This window comes from Nomascus leucogenys, chromosome 12, assembly GCF_006542625.1.
Source record: "Nomascus leucogenys isolate Asia chromosome 12, Asia_NLE_v1, whole genome shotgun sequence".
Lineage (NCBI taxonomy): Eukaryota > Metazoa > Chordata > Mammalia > Primates > Hylobatidae > Nomascus > Nomascus leucogenys.
Genome location: NC_044392.1, coordinates 40,684,351 through 40,701,823, shown reverse-complemented (window position 1 = coordinate 40,701,823; position 17,473 = coordinate 40,684,351). Strand labels below are relative to the sequence as shown.

General features: G+C 45.8%; 1 pseudogene; it reads right to left on the bottom strand.

The window, feature by feature from the left end:
- Window positions 1–1,659: 1,659 nt before the first annotated feature.
- On the bottom strand, window positions 1,660–16,320 carry LOC105740568 (annotated as a pseudogene).
- Between the last annotated feature and the right edge of the window lie 1,153 nt (window positions 16,321–17,473).

The window sequence follows — 17,473 nt, the reverse complement described above, 5'->3', positions numbered from 1 at the left end:
GTTTCTCCATTTGATTTTCCAACACTTCCATTGAATTTTAGAAGTTTTCTGCTTTTTATGTATGTATTTACTGTTACTAGGGCTCTTTCTTACTCTCTGACTTTTCAGTTTTTCTTATTCTGGCACCCTGTTTCTGTTTTTAAGTGAAAATCTTTTTATATGTCTCTAAGAATATTAAGTTTGAGGGATTTTATTTAATTTTCTCCTGCTCCCTGTATTATCTCTTTTCTTCCAAGTTTCTTTTTTTCCCCTGATTCATTTGGTTTGGAGATTGTCTTTCATGTTAGAGGCTTTCCCCAAATAGCTTGTGATCCTGTCTGCCCACTTATATTTCCAAATAAGTCGTTAACTACTTGATTGGAAGCTTTGTGTGTAATGGGTGATATTTGTCAATCCTCTCTGTGAATGAACTAGGAAATGAGCTAATCAATTGAGAGTAAGAAAAAAGAAAGAGAAGCTCAAAGTTTCTCTCCCACCTGCATTTTGCTTTTGGTTCAGTTATTTGTATATGGTTCAAATTCTAGATTAATCTATCTAGCACTGCAGAGCAGCTTGCTGTCGAAATAAAACATAAATGACATTTTTTATTTTAACTTTTTCTTTTGCTAACTGTTGAGCATTCTAGGAAACTTTTAGGATAAAGATTTAATTTCCTTCTTCTTTCCATCAAAAGCAGAAAGAGAAAACAGACAATGGTGTAGGCCCCAGTTCCTTGTAAAACCTCCCAATACTCTTCAAATCTTAAGAAATAATATTCTCAACTCCAATTCATTCTTCCATTCATTCAATAAATGTTGAAGTATCTATCATAAGCCAAACACTATAACCCTTTGGGTTTTTAGTTGTGAAAAAAATATATAGAAGTAGTTCTTATCCTCATAGAGCTGAATATCTTGTAAGGGAAATAAACAATAAATAAGTAAACCAACAAATAAGTGTGCCAGGCATGGTGGTCTATGCCTGTAATCTCTGCACTTTGGGAGACCAAGGTGAGAAGATCACTTGAGACCAGGAGTTTGAGACCAGCCTGGGCAACAGAGTTAGATCCTGTCTCTATGCAAAATAAAAAGAAGAAAAGAAAATATTTGATGGCTTAAATGGAATTCCCCATTTAGAGATTAACTGGTGGTTTCCGACTAGTTAAGTTATTCTGAGTTGGTTTTCTGTTTGCTTGTGTAGAATCCCAAATTGCTAGGGCCGTCTCAGCCTAATAGCCTCCAGATAATTTTTTTAAACATGCACTGATTATGAATGAGAGGAAAGATCTACTTAAGTACAGTGGCCAAAGGCTGCTCCAAGGAGATGACATTCAAGCTGAAGCTGGGCAGAATCTAGTTATTTAAACATTAACAAAAACTTAATAGTATATATGTGTGACAATAACAATGTTTTTATGTTCCATTCAATTTTTCTTAAATAAATAAGCTCCTTTTGCTTTCTGAACACTTAAATACACACTTCGACAAAACATAAACAGATTATTTTAAACAGAAGACATGTAGCAGTTTCCTGATAATTTTGAACTCAGTTTGCAAATGAAATGGGGTTTATGCCTTAATCACTGTCAATGTCCTTCTCTCACACCAGCAAATGCTGGCCTCAGGCAGCATTCCACATGCGAACTTCTTTAATTCTGTGTCTCACGGGATGGCCGCCATCTCATCCTTCTCTTCTTGGCTTCTCCACATGTCCAGGTGAAATCTGTTCAATCCCCAAAACTCCCAGAATCAAAAAAGGAAGAAATTCTTTCCTCAGGGGATGGGGTAGAAAGGAGGCTGAATGAACAATGACCACAGGTTAGGAACTGGGAGAAAAGGAAGAGAGGAAGACAGAGAAACAGGGAAAATGATTTTGAAGGACAAGTCAGAGGCATGGGTGGGCTGGAGGCCCCTTCAGGAAGCCGAATGTGGGGGTGGAGCTGAAATGTCCATCAGGCCCCGTAGAGAGAGAAGGAGACTGTGAACGTCTACAGCCAATTATCATGTCTCCATGTGTCCCATATCACCCAGCGCAGATGCTTTTTAAATACTTGTCAGACCCACATTTTTTGATACTTATTACTTGTTGTGTATTAGGATGCAGAGAACAGTAAGAATGTGTTTTTCTCACAGTTTAGTGGAAAGCACAGACACAAAAAGCCCATAACAGAACACATTCAATGTTGTCTTTGTACAACAAAATACAGAACTCTCCCAAAGTCATTTCCCAGGGCTGACTGGAAGACGAAATGGCCAAAAAGCTAGTCAGGTGCAGGTTGTGATGATTGTAACAGTGATTTACATGAAGGGTAGAAATTGACCTGGACCTCTTCTTCATTGTATCTACAATGAACAGCACAGAGTTCATAAAAGATGCTCAGTAAATACCTGTGGCTTAAATGAATGAATAATTGTTAAAATACTTATACCTTAGACAGTGGGCAGACATCACAGGGCTTTTTTTTTAGTTTTTAAAATATTTACTATTTTTGATTGACAAATCACAGCAGCATGCATTTATGGTGAACAATGTGATTTTTGATAATGTATATAATGTGGCATGATTAAATCAAGTTAATTAACATATCTCCACTTACCTACCATTTTTTACGGTGAGACATTTGAAATGTACTCCCTCAGCTATTTTGAACTATATAATACATTATTATGAACGATGGTCACCTTCTGTGCAATAGATCTCAAAACCTTTTCCTCCTGTCTGTCTGAAACTATTACCCTTTAATCAACGCTTCCACATTCCCTCTCATGTCATAAGGTTTTAAGCTGAAAAGTAACACAAGCATTTCTTAACTTAGAATTAGACCTCTGGCAGTGCAATCTGGAAGATGATTGGGAAGGAAAAGATTAAGGAAGGAAGGAGTGGTTAGGAGTCTGTGGAGTGGTCCAGGCAAGGAATAAAGGGAAAGGGTGAGCAATGGCAGGATGTGGTGGGGAAGAGGAGGGGCCCTAAATGACACTGGCATTTCTGCCCTGGGCAACAGAAAGAAAACAAGGGGAGTGGAGAAAGGCCTGAGGCACCAGTCCTGAGAAGGATGCTGATCCAAGGGAAGATGTCCCAGGAGAGAGCAGCCCAGGTGACAAAGGAGAGCAGGTTAATGTGTCAAGTGCTGGGAGAAGCCAAGGATAATAGAATTTAAAAGTGGCCAATGAATTTATCAATCAGGATGTAGCTGGAGGGGCAGACCAGCAGCAAGCGGGTAAAGAATGAATGATTGAAGATCTGGAGTCAGGAAAGACAACTGTTTCAGAAGGCAACTGAGAAGAGGAGAGACAGGATATGTTTGGACTAAGACAGTTTCCAGCCATGACCTATGACTAAGCCAAATGGGACCAGGGACGCCATGAGAGGCCTCCCCTTGCCTGCCAGAAGAGCACAGCCTCAAGTGTCTCTCAGAGCACCTCAAGGCAAGGGGAGGTGGTAACGCCTCTCTGAGAACACAGACAAGGGGTTTCAAAGCTCTCCTCAGTGGGCTGTGCAGGGTTGAGTGTGGGTGAGGCAGCACTTTTCCTCAGGGAGTCCCAAGAATGAGCTGAATGCCTTGCTGAGTCTGCAGCAGGTCAGGCACAGAGGACTGAGGCCAACAGAGAAAAGGTGGACCGAAGTGGGCCCTGGGATGGTGGCTCCAGAGCCCTCGTCTCCTGCTACCCCAGAGACACTTCCTGCTGCCAACTAATCTGGCTCCTCCCTTTCTTCAATTGCTCCTGGATCCAAGAGGAAGAGAGACAGGGATGCTAAGAAACGAGACCAAGCCTTGCCAGGAAGAAGAGAGTCAGAGAAGGAAAAACATTACCTGAGCAAAGGGGTCTGGTAAGGACAGAGCTGGAGCTCTGTCTGATGGGGTTCCTGGCAGTGCAATGGTAGCTCTCACTTTCCCCAGATATCCAGGGGACACTGAGAGTGGTCCCCCCATGGGACACAACTGCCCCATGACTGGAAGGCTCCCAGTTGTTCTGCACATTCTCTCCAGCCTGTTCCAGGGAACAGGCCGGGTGATGAAGCAGGTCCCATCCTTCATGATCTGGGAGCTAGCAAAGACGTTCACCTCCTGCAGCCTCTCTGAACCAAGAAGGGAAAGCTTGAGCTATGAGAAGGCTCTGGTCTGGCCAAATAGGGTAGAGGAAAGCTCAATTTCAAATGTGGGGCCCTCCAGCCCTCCTTACCATAGAGAAGCAGGGTGAAATCCCTGGTGATAATGATTGAGGAAGTATGCAGAGTTACCCAGGCTTATAGGCTTATAGTCCTGCAGCCTCAGGGGGCTGATCTGAAGAGAGTAGCTGTGGTGGGGAATGCTCAGTCATCCACCGTAGGGTCCCTGAGTCTCAGGAACCAGAACTGGTTTGCCTGTTCGTCCTTGTTGTAAAACAGCAACACGCTCTCAAGAGCTCCATGTAACACTTTCTACCTCTTGCTCTGCTGGGACCTCCAGGGGCCGAGTGGCCAACTCCCCAAGGATATCTTCCCCACTGTATCCTCTCCCAGTGTTCCTGACCCTGTAGACAAAGAAGAGAACCCACAACCTCAGTGTCAGTGTCTCCCCATCCAGTCAGGAAAGCCACAGGCTCCATCCAGCTCCTCCCGTGTGAGTCCCTCCAGCCTCTCCACCAGCTCCAGTGGGTCTTCTTCTCCCACTGCCATGACCACACAGACCAACACCCACCCACCCCAGACTCCCACCCTCCCAACGGTGTTAGCCCCCTTGCCCCAGGGTCTGAAGGGAACCAGGACTTCTTCTTCCACCCTCTCTGTAAACCCCAGAGCTGCTCAGGCCCCTGGGCAGACTGAGGAGCCAGGTACCCACGCAGAAGTGAGGCACTGAAATAGGGTGGGAGCTGCTGTTACTGAATGGATTCTTGACCACGCAGGTAAAAGTTAGAGCACTGTCCCCAAGCCTCAAGGAGACACGGAGGACAGACCCTCCACAGGACTCAACAACAGTCTGGGGTCCCAGGGGTGTCCAGCTGTAAGTCACACTGCCTCCTCTGCTCTCTGCCACACATGTCAATGACATATGAGAGTGACGATGCAGCATCCATCCTCACTAATCCTGGAGCTCAGTGTGACATGAGGCCAGGCCAGCTGCTCTGTGTGTGCAAGAGGGAATAAACTGAGGACTGGGAAACTGCTCTGGGCCTCCACTTCACAGGACAGAAAATGCACGGCATTGGTGCCCAAACCTTGCAACACCTTGAATACACAGAAGGAACAGCAGAGGCAGGATCTGCCCACATCTGTTCCGGAACTTTGTGCTATGTAAGGCCATGTCACTTAATATCTCAGTTGATTTCCAGAACAACTCCACGAACTAGACAGGGAAGATGTTATATCAACTCCATTTCACAGGCTCAGAATGCTTAGGTAACCTGCCCAAAGTCTCACCTAGTTAAGCAGTAAAGCCAAAACCCAAATCCAGTGAATTCGACCCCAAAACTGAGGTTCCCAATCCTGCCCTGAATAGATAAAGGAATGCAAGCACGGAGCTGTGTTGTAATTACATAATTTCCCCGTAGGGGGCTCTGCAGCATACACTGAGCTTCCAGGTGTTGATCAAGAGTCCCAGAGGAGGTGGCTGTGTGCCTTTGAGGTTTCTCCCACTCCCTTGCACTCTCTTGGACCTGCTCCCCGTCTCCTCTTGCCCCAGGGCCATGACCCAGATATTCTTAAGTGCTTGAGGTGTCCACATCGCCATTATTTGTCCTCCAGCCTCCCAGGCCAGACCCAGGAGGATTTGGGGGAGGCGAGAAGAGCAGCTGCAGACACCAGGCCTGAAACAGACTCAGCAAAGTCATATTGCATAGAACAAGGCTACTCTGCTACTCAGCCTCAGCCCTGTGGCCCACACGACTGCAGCCCCAGGGGCAGCTCAACTGTGCGAAGTAGGACCACACAGGCCCAGCGTGTCCCCCAGGAGAAGGCAGCCTGGACATTCCCATGGGTGGGTACCTTGCTGCTGGCTCTCCCCAATGTGTCTCCTATAGATCAGGCCCTGGGATGCAAGCCCTTTGAATTCTATTGGCCCTTTTCTCATCCAATAAATATGGCGACATACCAGAAACCCGGAGAACGAAGGCACAGGGTACAGCATCAGGATACCTGAGTTCGATTCCCAAATCTGCCACTTTCTAGTCCATGTCATAGGTGTCTTGTTTTCCCTTTCTAAGATTCAATTTCCTTCCTAGAAATGAAAACTCCTGACCTGCATACTGGCAGGGCTGTTGTGAGGCTGCAGTGACGGGAAACACCCTGTGAAGGATGGAGCCTGACCATTAGCACCGCCTTGCCATTGGGATGTCAGCCCAGAGAGAGAAGTGCTCTCTGGAAGACCCCACCCTTGACGGGTTGGCACAACCCTATCCTCTACCCAGAATCCACCTGACACCATACCACACTAAGTTAGTGCTATCAGAATGACTATCGGCGAGGCCAAAGGGCCTCTCCCACCAGCTTTGGGACCACCCTACCCCAGTGAGCAACCCAAGCGCAAGTCCCAGCAACCCACTTCCATTGTGCCCTGGTCCTGTTGTGAGAAGCAGGCCATAGCCAGCCCAGGCCTGATTTATGGCAGACACGCCTTCTCCCCAGCCATGTGGACCTGACCAGAGAGCAGCCCCATCAACTCCACTAAAAGAGTGCCTTCATCTAATAGGAAGATTTCCTATCACAGAATCCAAGAAAAATGTCTGCGAAGGTTCTCTGCCGGCCTTCCCATGTCCATCCTCACTCATCACCTGTCCCCCTCGCTCACCGCAGGGAAACGGCTCTGCCATAGCACCCCGAGACCTTGCACATCTCTCTCAGGCAAAGGTTTCAACCTCTGCCAAACTGGGTCTTGGCAAAATGCCTTGTGATCCACCCGGAACACGAGAGTTCAGGTGGTGTGTGAGGCACAGCCTTGAAGCCATCTCCCCTGGGAGGCTGTCATGAGACTATTTCCCCTGGCCCCTGGGGTTCCGATGCAGTATGGGACTTCCTGTCCTCAGAACACAGCTGCAGTCTCTAAGTCCTCTTTGCTGAAGGTAGAATTGGCCCCTCGGCGTCCGGGTATTCCACGGCTCCCACTGCAGCCATCTGGCCCCTTTTGTTTCAATGTCATCTTTTCTGGTGTGGGACAAGTGCCCAGGGATCTGGAACCCTTGGCTACTCTTCCATTTATTATATGAATAATCAACTGTCTGAATCTCAAAGTGGCTCAGCGTAGCATCTTTCATAGGCCATTCTCGGTGCTGTGTGTGCTTGATACCCACCTCATTGCTTCCTTTGTAGTTTCTCCTGCTAAAAATTTTTTTAAATTTCTTTAAGGAATTTGATAAGAGCATCCCTCTGCATCTGCATAGGCCTTTCCAAAGCACTTTCATATGTTTTCACTCTCACAAGAAGGTATTGTTCCCATTTTAGTAATGAGGAAGCTCCAGGCCACAAGAGGAGGTTGTGGAAAAACTCAGTTCTCAGGGCCTGAAATCCCATTCTCTGACCACTACTGTCCCAAGAACTCTGCTTCAGGTGGTCTAGGGTAGGTCCTGAGGCTTGACATTTTTCAGGAGATTCTCTCAGGCAACTCTAACTTACATATCTTTAAAAACAAAAAACAAAACAGTGCACATAAATTAGTCTTGCAAATTGCGAATGTTACTAAAGCTGTAGAAATGACTGAGAGGCTGACACTGCCTCACCCACTGCTGCCATCTCTCAGACACTCACTATAGACTTGCAGATGGTACTCCCAGGTGAGGGTGCTGCAGGAAATCCTCAGGTTAACATGGGCTCGGTAGGGCCCTGTATCCTCCCAGCTCAGGTTGCTGATCTGCATGCAGGGATAAGCCTGGACCCATGACACTCAAGCGACCCGAGGACCAGGTTTCCACTTGGTAAAAGATGTCTGGGCCCCCAGCTTCTCCCATGGTTACTGTGGCGATCTCCTTGGGGACCGAACGCGATATCCAGGAGATGGTCGCCACCTGCTGTCCAGAGCGGCTGCAGGGACAGAATGACAGATCCTCCTAGGTCCCAGTGACCACCAGGGCTGCTGTGGTCCCTCTGGAAGTCCCTGGTCCTGCAGACACAGAACGGAGGCTTCAGGGGGTAGCCTGACTATGCCAGAAGGTCACAACAGGCCTGAGAGGGGATTATTATCCCCATTTTATAGATGGGAAAACAGTGACAAAGAATTTAGGTGACTTGCTAGAGACCACATCCTCAGAAGGCTTTGTCCAGCCACTTCTGAAACAGATGTCACATCCTCTGAGGCCTAGCCAGGATTCCTGGGAACACATCTTTCTAGAGCAGGAGAACTTGTGGTGTGCTGGCCAAGCCAGTTTAAGGGTGCTCAGGGGGCAGCTGTTGGGATCCCAGCCTACACTTAAGAGAAGAGTGTAAGCACTGGGGAACCAGTCAGACTGCCCGAGTTCAAACTTGCTCTACCAGGTACTAGCTGTGTGATCTTGGGCAGGTGCTAAAACTCTCCGAATCTCAGTTTCTTACCTGTGAAAAACAGGAAAGTCCATCTTCCAGGATTTTGTGAGGGTTAAATGAAATAATGCAAGTAAATACTATTCACTATTAGTATTCACTATAAGTATTGTGAATTATTATAATTCACTTTAATCCACTATTAGTATTATTAAAGACACTTTACATCACTGGAATAAATTAGTGAATGCACCTTGTTTGCATCCTCACCAAAACCAGTCAGAACTTTTGTAGAGCAATTTTGAAAACCACTCCTCAGTAGCATGACCTATCTCTGTCAGAGTATTTCTGCAGCACAGACATGCAGTCCCAGGAGGCAGAAATGCTGAAGCTGACCAAGGTCTACTACACACTTTTCTCTCTATACAGCTGTGTATAGAGAGAAAAGGCAGCATGGGGTCTAGGGTCTGATTTGAAATTGGAATCTGGAAGCACTGGCTACATAACTGCTTCTTAGGCTGGGCAATGAGGCTCTTTGCCAAGCTGAACTGAGGGGTCCTGTGACGATAGCTGTGGTCACGAGGAGTGGGAGGGTGTTTGCTGTCTTGTGAGGGTGTGTGCGCCAAGCCAGGGGACATGCAGTGTCCTGATGCACTCACCAGACTCCACTGGCTGGCCCAATGTTATGTTCTTCCATGGAACTAACTATTCTGGCTCTGCCTGGAGTGGGCAGCAGGAAGCATCTCACACAGGGTGTTGCTGACACCAGATAGTTATTCCTCTCCCCAAATACAGCCCAGGCCTGAAACCCAAGCTGGAGGTATTCCACCTGGAACAAGCGGCTTTGCCCCCGGCTTGCACCCTCTAGTGTGGTAACTCGCTAGCCCGGTTTCCATTCTGCTTCCTTGTTACAGCCTTATCTGAGCTCCATACTTCTGGTCCAGCCATGCCTTCCCCTTAGTTTCCTTTAGCCTGTGCTTTTGTTGAGTTGTTTTGTTTCAAGCATTTACTTCATTCTGCCTCATACAAATAGCTGTGCTGTGTGTCTTTCCCTAGAGCCCATGAGCAACCTACGGAGAGAAGTTGGGAGGGAATTAATATCTGAGTAACAAGGTAAAGTAAGGCCAGCGGTTTAGCCTCATAGTTAGGTGTAGTTGGGGGAATCCAGTGAATCCTGTTTCTGGATTCAAGGAAGGAGGGGAAAGAGACAGAGAAGGATCCAATGCAGGGCACAAATCCCAAAAGCCAGACACTTTGCCAAGCATATTATGCACATTACTTTCCTTAACCCTCCCAACAAACTTGTAAGGTAGGTATTCTTTTATCTCCACTTTATAGATGGAAGACCATGAGACTCAAAGAGCTTAAGGAACTTGCCCAAAGTCACCAGCTAGGAACAGCAGAGTACAAGTTAAAACCCGGGTGTGTCTGTCCCCAGAATCAAGGCTCTGTTTACTACACCAGCTGCCAGCAGCAGGCCTTCCCATGCCAAATTCTCTCCTGTGTCACACTGGCACCCGCTTTTCCCTAGCCACACACAGCATAGGACCTGGCACACAAGAGGACTTAACTGATGTTTCTAGAACTGAACTGAGGAACCGTGAACATTTTTAAGGCCACACTTGTCTTGCTCATTCTCTTGCCATGGGCCCGAGAGATGCCCCTATGCTCAGTGACTACCAAGGGCCTGGCCCAGATGCTGTGGAGGGAGGAGAACACCGATACGCATGCTCCACAGAGGAAGAGGAAAAGCGCAGGTGTGAGAAACATTGCAGTATCCAGCTTCTTGGTTCCAGTTCTGTCTTTGGTCAGGGACACTGTGGTTCTCTGAGACACTCCTTGTTGCTCCTACGTTTCTACAGTTGGGCTGTGCTGACTTTCAGTTTCGCAGATCACCGGAAGATGCCACGTGATCTCTCTGAGCCTCAGTCTATCATCTATAAAATGGGTGAAATGCTACCTGCCTTATCCATATCACAAGACTGTTACAGGGATCACTTTTTTTTTTTTTTTTTTTGAGATGGAGTTTTGCTCTTGTTGCCCAGGCTGGAGTGAAATGGCACGATCTCAGCTCACCGCAACCTCTGCCTCCTGGGTTCAAGCAATTCTCCTGCCTCAGCCTCCCGAGTAGTTGGGATTACAGGCATGCACCACCATGCCCGGCTAATTTTGTATTTTTTAGTAGAGATTGGGTTTCTCCATGTTGATCAGGCTGGTCTCAAACTCCCAACCTCAGGTGATCCGCCTGCCTTGGCCTCCCAAAGTGCTGGGATTACATGTGTGAGCCGCTGCACCCAGCCAGGGATCACGTTTTTAAAGAATTAAGTTAAAGTTCTTGATGAACTATCAAGGTTTAAACACATCTAGGGGATTCATCAGTTTGTTAAAGGAGAGCCCTAAAGGCTGGGGTGAAAACAACCCTGAACGCAGGTGACTCTAAGAACAGAACGTGCTGGTTTTCCCCTGATGGAGAATAAAAGTGAAAGCTTGAAACTCTGGAGACTAAGAGTAGGACCTGTCGCCTCATCATGAATATCTCAAGATCTGTGTTCCCCTAGCCTCCAAGTCCCAGGCCCATCTCCCTGCCATCTCTCAGGTCCTTAGAGGTGAGCAGTGAGAATCCACAGGGACAGGAATTACCACTGTGTGCCAGGCTTGAGCTCCCCCACTGAAACCACTTATGGGACATGAAAGGCCCAACTCAGGGTGAAGGGTGACTCCCAGCGGCTGGCAGGAGAGGGAGGAAGGGGAAAGAGATGCACGAGGACCAGATACGAAACACAAATCCCAAGGCACTACATCCCCACAGGTCTTTAAAAACCTGGACACCTCTGGAAACATGACTGAAATGGCATGATGCAGACTACATGCGTGTTGGAACTGACTGTGGCTGATCCTCCATCTCATGCCTCCACAATTCAGCCTCTCTGGAAACGCTCAGACTCCTTGTGATACATTAGTCAAAGAGATGTGAGGGTCACAAGGACACCGCCTAGAGCTGCGTGACCTGAGATTATAGCACATGGGCACAGACTCACGTGCACACACACGCACACACACACACACAGAGCCTGGCTCCCATAGAGGCAGCACCTCAATGAAAATTGCACATTCCTAGAGTAAACCAGTGTATGCAGCAAATAGACGAGCCTGGGAGGCAGTGGAGGGGTGGACTTACCTATGAAAAGACCAAGGAGGAGCAAGAACCATGGTAGAGAATGGGCCATAAAGTGCACCTGCAGAACTACTTCTCACATGGCAGCAGATGACGGACTATGCATGTGTAAATGTCAGCCTACTACCAGCTCCTGTTTTTAGTGTCACCACTTTAATCACATGTGGTTTATGTGTCACAAGATATGAAGATGAGGGGACGCAAAAGAAAGAAGGGTAAGAAGCGCCTGAACGAGCTACTTAAAAGCCAATGCCGGTGACATCACAGCCTTGCTTTAAACCCCTCAGGAGTGTACCACCCCCACAAGGCTAAAGTCTGGGGTCAAAGTCCTCGTGGACAAGGCCCTTCATGATTGGCTTGTGCCTTGCCAACCTACCTGGCCGCACTCTGTCACCAAGTCTCACAGCTTGGACTCCAGTCACCACAGACTGCTTCTAAAGAAGTCCCCTTGGGATTTGTCATTTTTGTAAATGCAGCTCTACTCCCTCAGGCCATCTTACTGATTGGATTGCCCTAGTCTCTGTCATCTACCTCACCTACCTCACCCTAACACCCTCCTATTGCCCATCTCCAGTCATCACCACCTTGGGAAAGGCCTCCCTGAAGCCCCAGGCTAGGATGGTGCTAGGACATCCATTCCCTCTTGCTGTTGGACATCAGGCCTGTGGTTATGGGTCAGGAAAATTGTACTACCAGCCTCCCAGTTCTCAGGCCTTCTGACTCAGGCCGGGACCTACACCACCAGCTTCCCTGGTACTCCAGCTTGCAGTCACCAGATCATGAGACCTCTCAGCCTCCATAATCATGTGAGCCAATTCCTATTAAAAGAGAAAAAAGGAAACAATATATATATTCAAGGTATGGTTTCTCTGAAGATCCCTGGCTAACACAACTGCCTGTGGCATTTGACACTTGAAATACTCTCTCCTCCTGGACGCCAGGATACTGTTCCCCCACTGCTCTCCTCGCTCCTTCATTCAGTGTGTATTTGTTGAGCTCCTGCTAGGTGCCACAAAGGCTCTGTGCTAAGGACTTGGGATACAGAGATGAAAGGAAGTGTCTGCAACCATGTTGCTTACAGTCTAGTGGGAAAGAAAATTTGTGTCAATAAAAAATAAAGTAATGCAGGCGGTTTTACTTTCTGGTTGGGTATGAGGCTTTCTGGTTTGAATCCTGCCTCTGCTGCTTGCTAGTTGTGTGACCTTGGCAAACTACCTGCCAATCAATTAGAGTTAGGAGTTCTCCATTATAATTTATTTCCTTGAAGATGGTTTTTGCACATAAAAATTTATTCATAGGCCATATTGCTTTTAAGAACTCATATTCAATTTATTAAATAAATAAATTTAAAACCTAAGTCGGCCTTAAGTTCAGTTCAGCTTACAAATCTTACTGTTCTGCTTACAAATTAGGCAAGTTTTAACTACCCTTCTTGAGGACTATTAATAAGATTAACTTATCAATTAATCTATTAATTAAGATTAACTTATTAATTAATCTATTAATAAGATTAATAAGATTCCAGGTGGCTCACACCTGGAATCCTAGCACTTTGGGAGGCCGAGGCAAGCTGATCACTTCGAGCTCAGGAGTTTGAGACCAGCCTGAGCAACATGGTGAAACCCCATCTCTACAAGAAATACAAAAATGAGCCGGGCATGGTGGCTCATGACTGTGGTCCCAGCTACTCAGGAGGCTGAGGCTGGAGGATCGCTTGAGCAGGGAAGTAAAAGTTGCAGTGAGCCGAGATCTGCTGCACTTCAGCCTTGGTCACAGAGCAACATCCTGTCTCAAAACAAAATAATAATAATAATAATAATAATTTGACTCATTTTACAAATTTATAATTTGATTCCCTTATTATTCTAACTAATAAATGTAATATATTTAGTTTTGTTTTAAAGTATTTTAATCAGCAAATAAACCTTCCAAAATACTTAAAGGCTTGTAAACCTAATACATTAAACTTATAAGTGTGGTAATTCTTAAGTTGTCTTAAATTATTCAATACTTAATGTAAATTAAGATTTCCAAATAAAATCACAAATGCACAAATGTAAATCAATTACGTAGTTCAAATAAGAAACACAAATATTTCAGTTCATTCTGGCTGCTATAACAAAAATATCTTAAACTGGGCAATTTATAAGTAGTGGAAATTTATTTCTTATAGTTCTGGAAGCTGGGAAGTCCAAGATCAAGGTGCCAGCAGACTCTTGGTCTGGTTACGGCTCACTCTCTGCTTCCAAGGTGGGGCCTTGTTGCTGCATCCTCCAGAGGAGATGAACACTGTCTTCACATGGCAGAAGAGAGGAAGGGCAAGAAAGGGCCAGATAACTCTCTAAAGTCTCTTTTATAGGGGCATTAATCCCATATATGAAGGCAGAGTGCTCATGACTTAATCATTTCCCAAAAGGCCCCACCTCTCAATACTATTACCTTGGGGTTTAAGTTCCAACATATAGGACAGGCACAGTGGCTCACGCCTGTAATCCCAGCACTTTGGGAGGCCGAGGCAGGTAGATCACTTGTGGTTGGGAGTTCGAGACCAGCCTGGCCAACATAGTGAAACCCTGTCTCTACTAAAAATACAAAATTAGTCAGGTGTGGTGGCACATGCCTGTAGTCCCAGCTACTCGGGAGGCTGAGGCAGGAGAATCACTTGAACCCAAGAGGCAAAGGTTGCAGTGAGCCGAGATTGCACCACTACACTCCAACCTGGGTGACAGAGTGAGACTCCATCTCATTAAAAAAAAAAAGTTTCCAACACATGAATTTTGGAGGGACAAATACATTCAAACCATGGCAACAAAGTTTACTACAATTTTAATGAACTAAATTTCCTCAAACAATACATATACTTAAAAAATATTAACTGATTACCTTGAACATTTCTATTTTGTATTCCTTATTTTCCCAGGATTGAAAGATTCATAACCACAAAAGAAACAATTATGTCATCCCATTTACAGCCATTTCCTGGGGTACCTTCTCAATTAGCTAAAGTTGCTTAATGACCAGAAATATCACTGACATGTTAACTAATGGTATTACCAGCACCCCTTTTTTTTTGAGACGGAGTTTTGCTCTTGTTGCCCAGGCTGCAGTGCAATGGCACAATCTCGGCTCACCGCAACCTCCGCCTCCCAGGTTCAAGCGATTCTCCTTCCTCAGCCTCCCCAGTAGCTGGGATTACAGGCGCATGCCACCACGCCCAGCTAATTTTTTTTTTTTTATTTTTTTTTTTTTAGTAGAGACGGGGTTTCACCATGTTAGCCAGGATGGTCTCGACCTCCTGACCTCATGATCTGCCCTCCTCCGCCTCCCAATAATTTTGTATTTTTAATAGAGACAGGGTTTCTCCATGTTGGTCAGGCTGGTCCTGAGCTCCTGACCTCACATGATCCGCCCACCTTGGCCTCCCAAAGTGCTGGGATTACAGGTGTGAGCCACTGCGCCCAGCTGGCAGTACCCCTTTTTGCTTGCTTTGTTGCTACCCTCTAAAAGGCTGGTCTCATAGCCTATATTCCTAGATTCCACTTGAACACTGTGACATTCCCTAATTCTTCCCTCTACTGTGGCTGGAGCAGTTGATTTGATGTTGAATTTCTTTAGCTCCTACGATATATTTGTCTTTTCATCTAAGTGTAAAAACCTTTGAGCTTGTCAAAATTCTACAGTCTTTCATATTCTTCCAATCTGTAGTAGCATATATATACTGCAAGTCAATACAACATTAAAAATAAAGTCCAAAAAATGCAATTGTGTAAAATGCAGGGTGGTCTTAATTGCACAGTGAATGAAGGGTTGGTTGGGGGCTGGTGGTGAAGCAACACAGCTGAGTATGTGGTTGTGGCTGCCAGACCCAAATCTCAACCCAGTCTGGAGTCTGATGCTACCTGGAGGCAATGCCCAGTTGACGGGGGTGATTCTGGGCCTGTAGCTGGCTGGACTCCCAGGACAGTAGCAGGGATTTCAAAAATTTTCCAGTCAGTCACACCCATTTGCTAGGCTGGTTGAAGGATACTGAGAAAGACAACACTGGAGATGCCGGGGCCAACATCACTGGATGTTGCTCCCTGATTCTCAATGCTAGTGCCTTTGCCTCCCTGTCCTGATGAGAATATTAGCCCTGCCCACGTGAGGACAGGGCACACTTAACAAATGCATTGTACCAAAATTTGTATTAATTTAGGTTTTACTATACTTAAATGATAATACTTAAATTGGATTTTGTGTATCATAAGACTGTGTCCTCCGATGGTCACAACTTCAAAGGAGGTCATTTCAGTGATGTTACTTTCCTCAATCTCAGTTTCCTCATCTCTAAAATGGGGATAATCGGAGTATCATCCAAATAGGGTCTATCTTAGGATTAAAGGAGAAAACATATGTAAAGTTCTAAACACACAGTCTCACTAACAGTAATTACCCAATAAATGTTAGTGATGATTTTTATTATTACCAATCTCTCTGAATTCCCTTCTGCCTTTGCCCTCGCCTCCCATGCAGACTGTTCCTGATCTCATGCTCTGTACCCAGACTCCTTCAATAGCTTCCGCACCTGTCTTCTCATCCCCAGGCTCATCCCTTCCACCCATTCTCCCTCCACTCTGCAGCTCCAGGAAGCTTCCTACTCCTACTGGATTCTTGTTGCCTTTAGCTTGGTAACAGGATGCTTTATCTGGGCTCTGGTAACCTCTCCTGACTGTAAGTCCTGCAATCCCCTCTAGACAGCCCATGTTCTAGTCACAGGACCAAGGCTAGAGTGAAACAAGACACTCTCCTAGTGCACAAAATTTAAAGATTTTCAAGATTCTGTCAGTTTCAATATTGTGCAACATCAGATCATGACCAGCCTCTAAAAATGCTTTCCATGGACAGAAGCCTGTTATCTTAATGGTTCCTCTCTCTCTCCCTTCTTCCTTTGAACCCAGACTTCCTGGGTTCAAGTCCTTACTAACTATAAAACTTATAGTACGCTATTTAACCCCTCTCCACCTCAGTTTTCTCATTTATAGAATAGGGGCGATAAAAGATATCTCATAAAACTATTGTAAGATCAAATGAGTGAATATGTTAAAGTGTCAGAAGATGGACTAGCACTCTGTAAGCTTTCATCGAATATTAGCTGAAACTACACACTCTGCCAGCCTCAAGTTTTCCTGCCAAGTCCCCTTAATGTTACAGCCTAAGTAAACAAATGACCTGAAGCCCAAAACACAAACTACAGCATGGTCAGCTATTACACTACTGACAAGAAGAAGGAGGAGAAAAAGACAACTTCCCAAGTCAGGATATAGGGAATCATGCCATTCTCCTGTCTACCTTTTCAACTCAGTCACCTCTACACTGTCACATACGATGTCCACCCCCATTGCAGTCTCCCTGATGCTTTTTAAAAGCCATTCATTGCATGTGACAGAAAGCTAGCACAAACTGCCTTGAGCAAAACAGAAAATGTATTGGGTCACTGTATTAGTTATCTGTTGCTGTGTAACAAATTGCCCCAAACTTCACAGCTAAAAACAATAAGCATTTTTGATGAAAAATAAAAAATTGAAAAGAATTTTAAAAACCAAACATTTATTATCTAACAGTTTCTCTTGATAAGGAATCTGGGCATGGCTTAGCTGGGTTCCTCTGGCTTAAGGTACTCACACAGCTAACATCACGGTGTCAGCCAGGGCTGCAGTCATTTCAAGGCCCTCCTGGGGAGGATCCACTTCCAGTCTCACTCATGTGATTCTTGGCTGGCCTCAGTCCTCATGGACTGTTGGCCAGAGGAATCAGCTCCTCGCCGGTTGTTGGCTGGGGGCCTCCCTCTGTTCTTTGTTTTGGAACCCTCTCCATAAAGTATCTCACAAAATAATACCTGGTTCCCCTCAGTGTAAG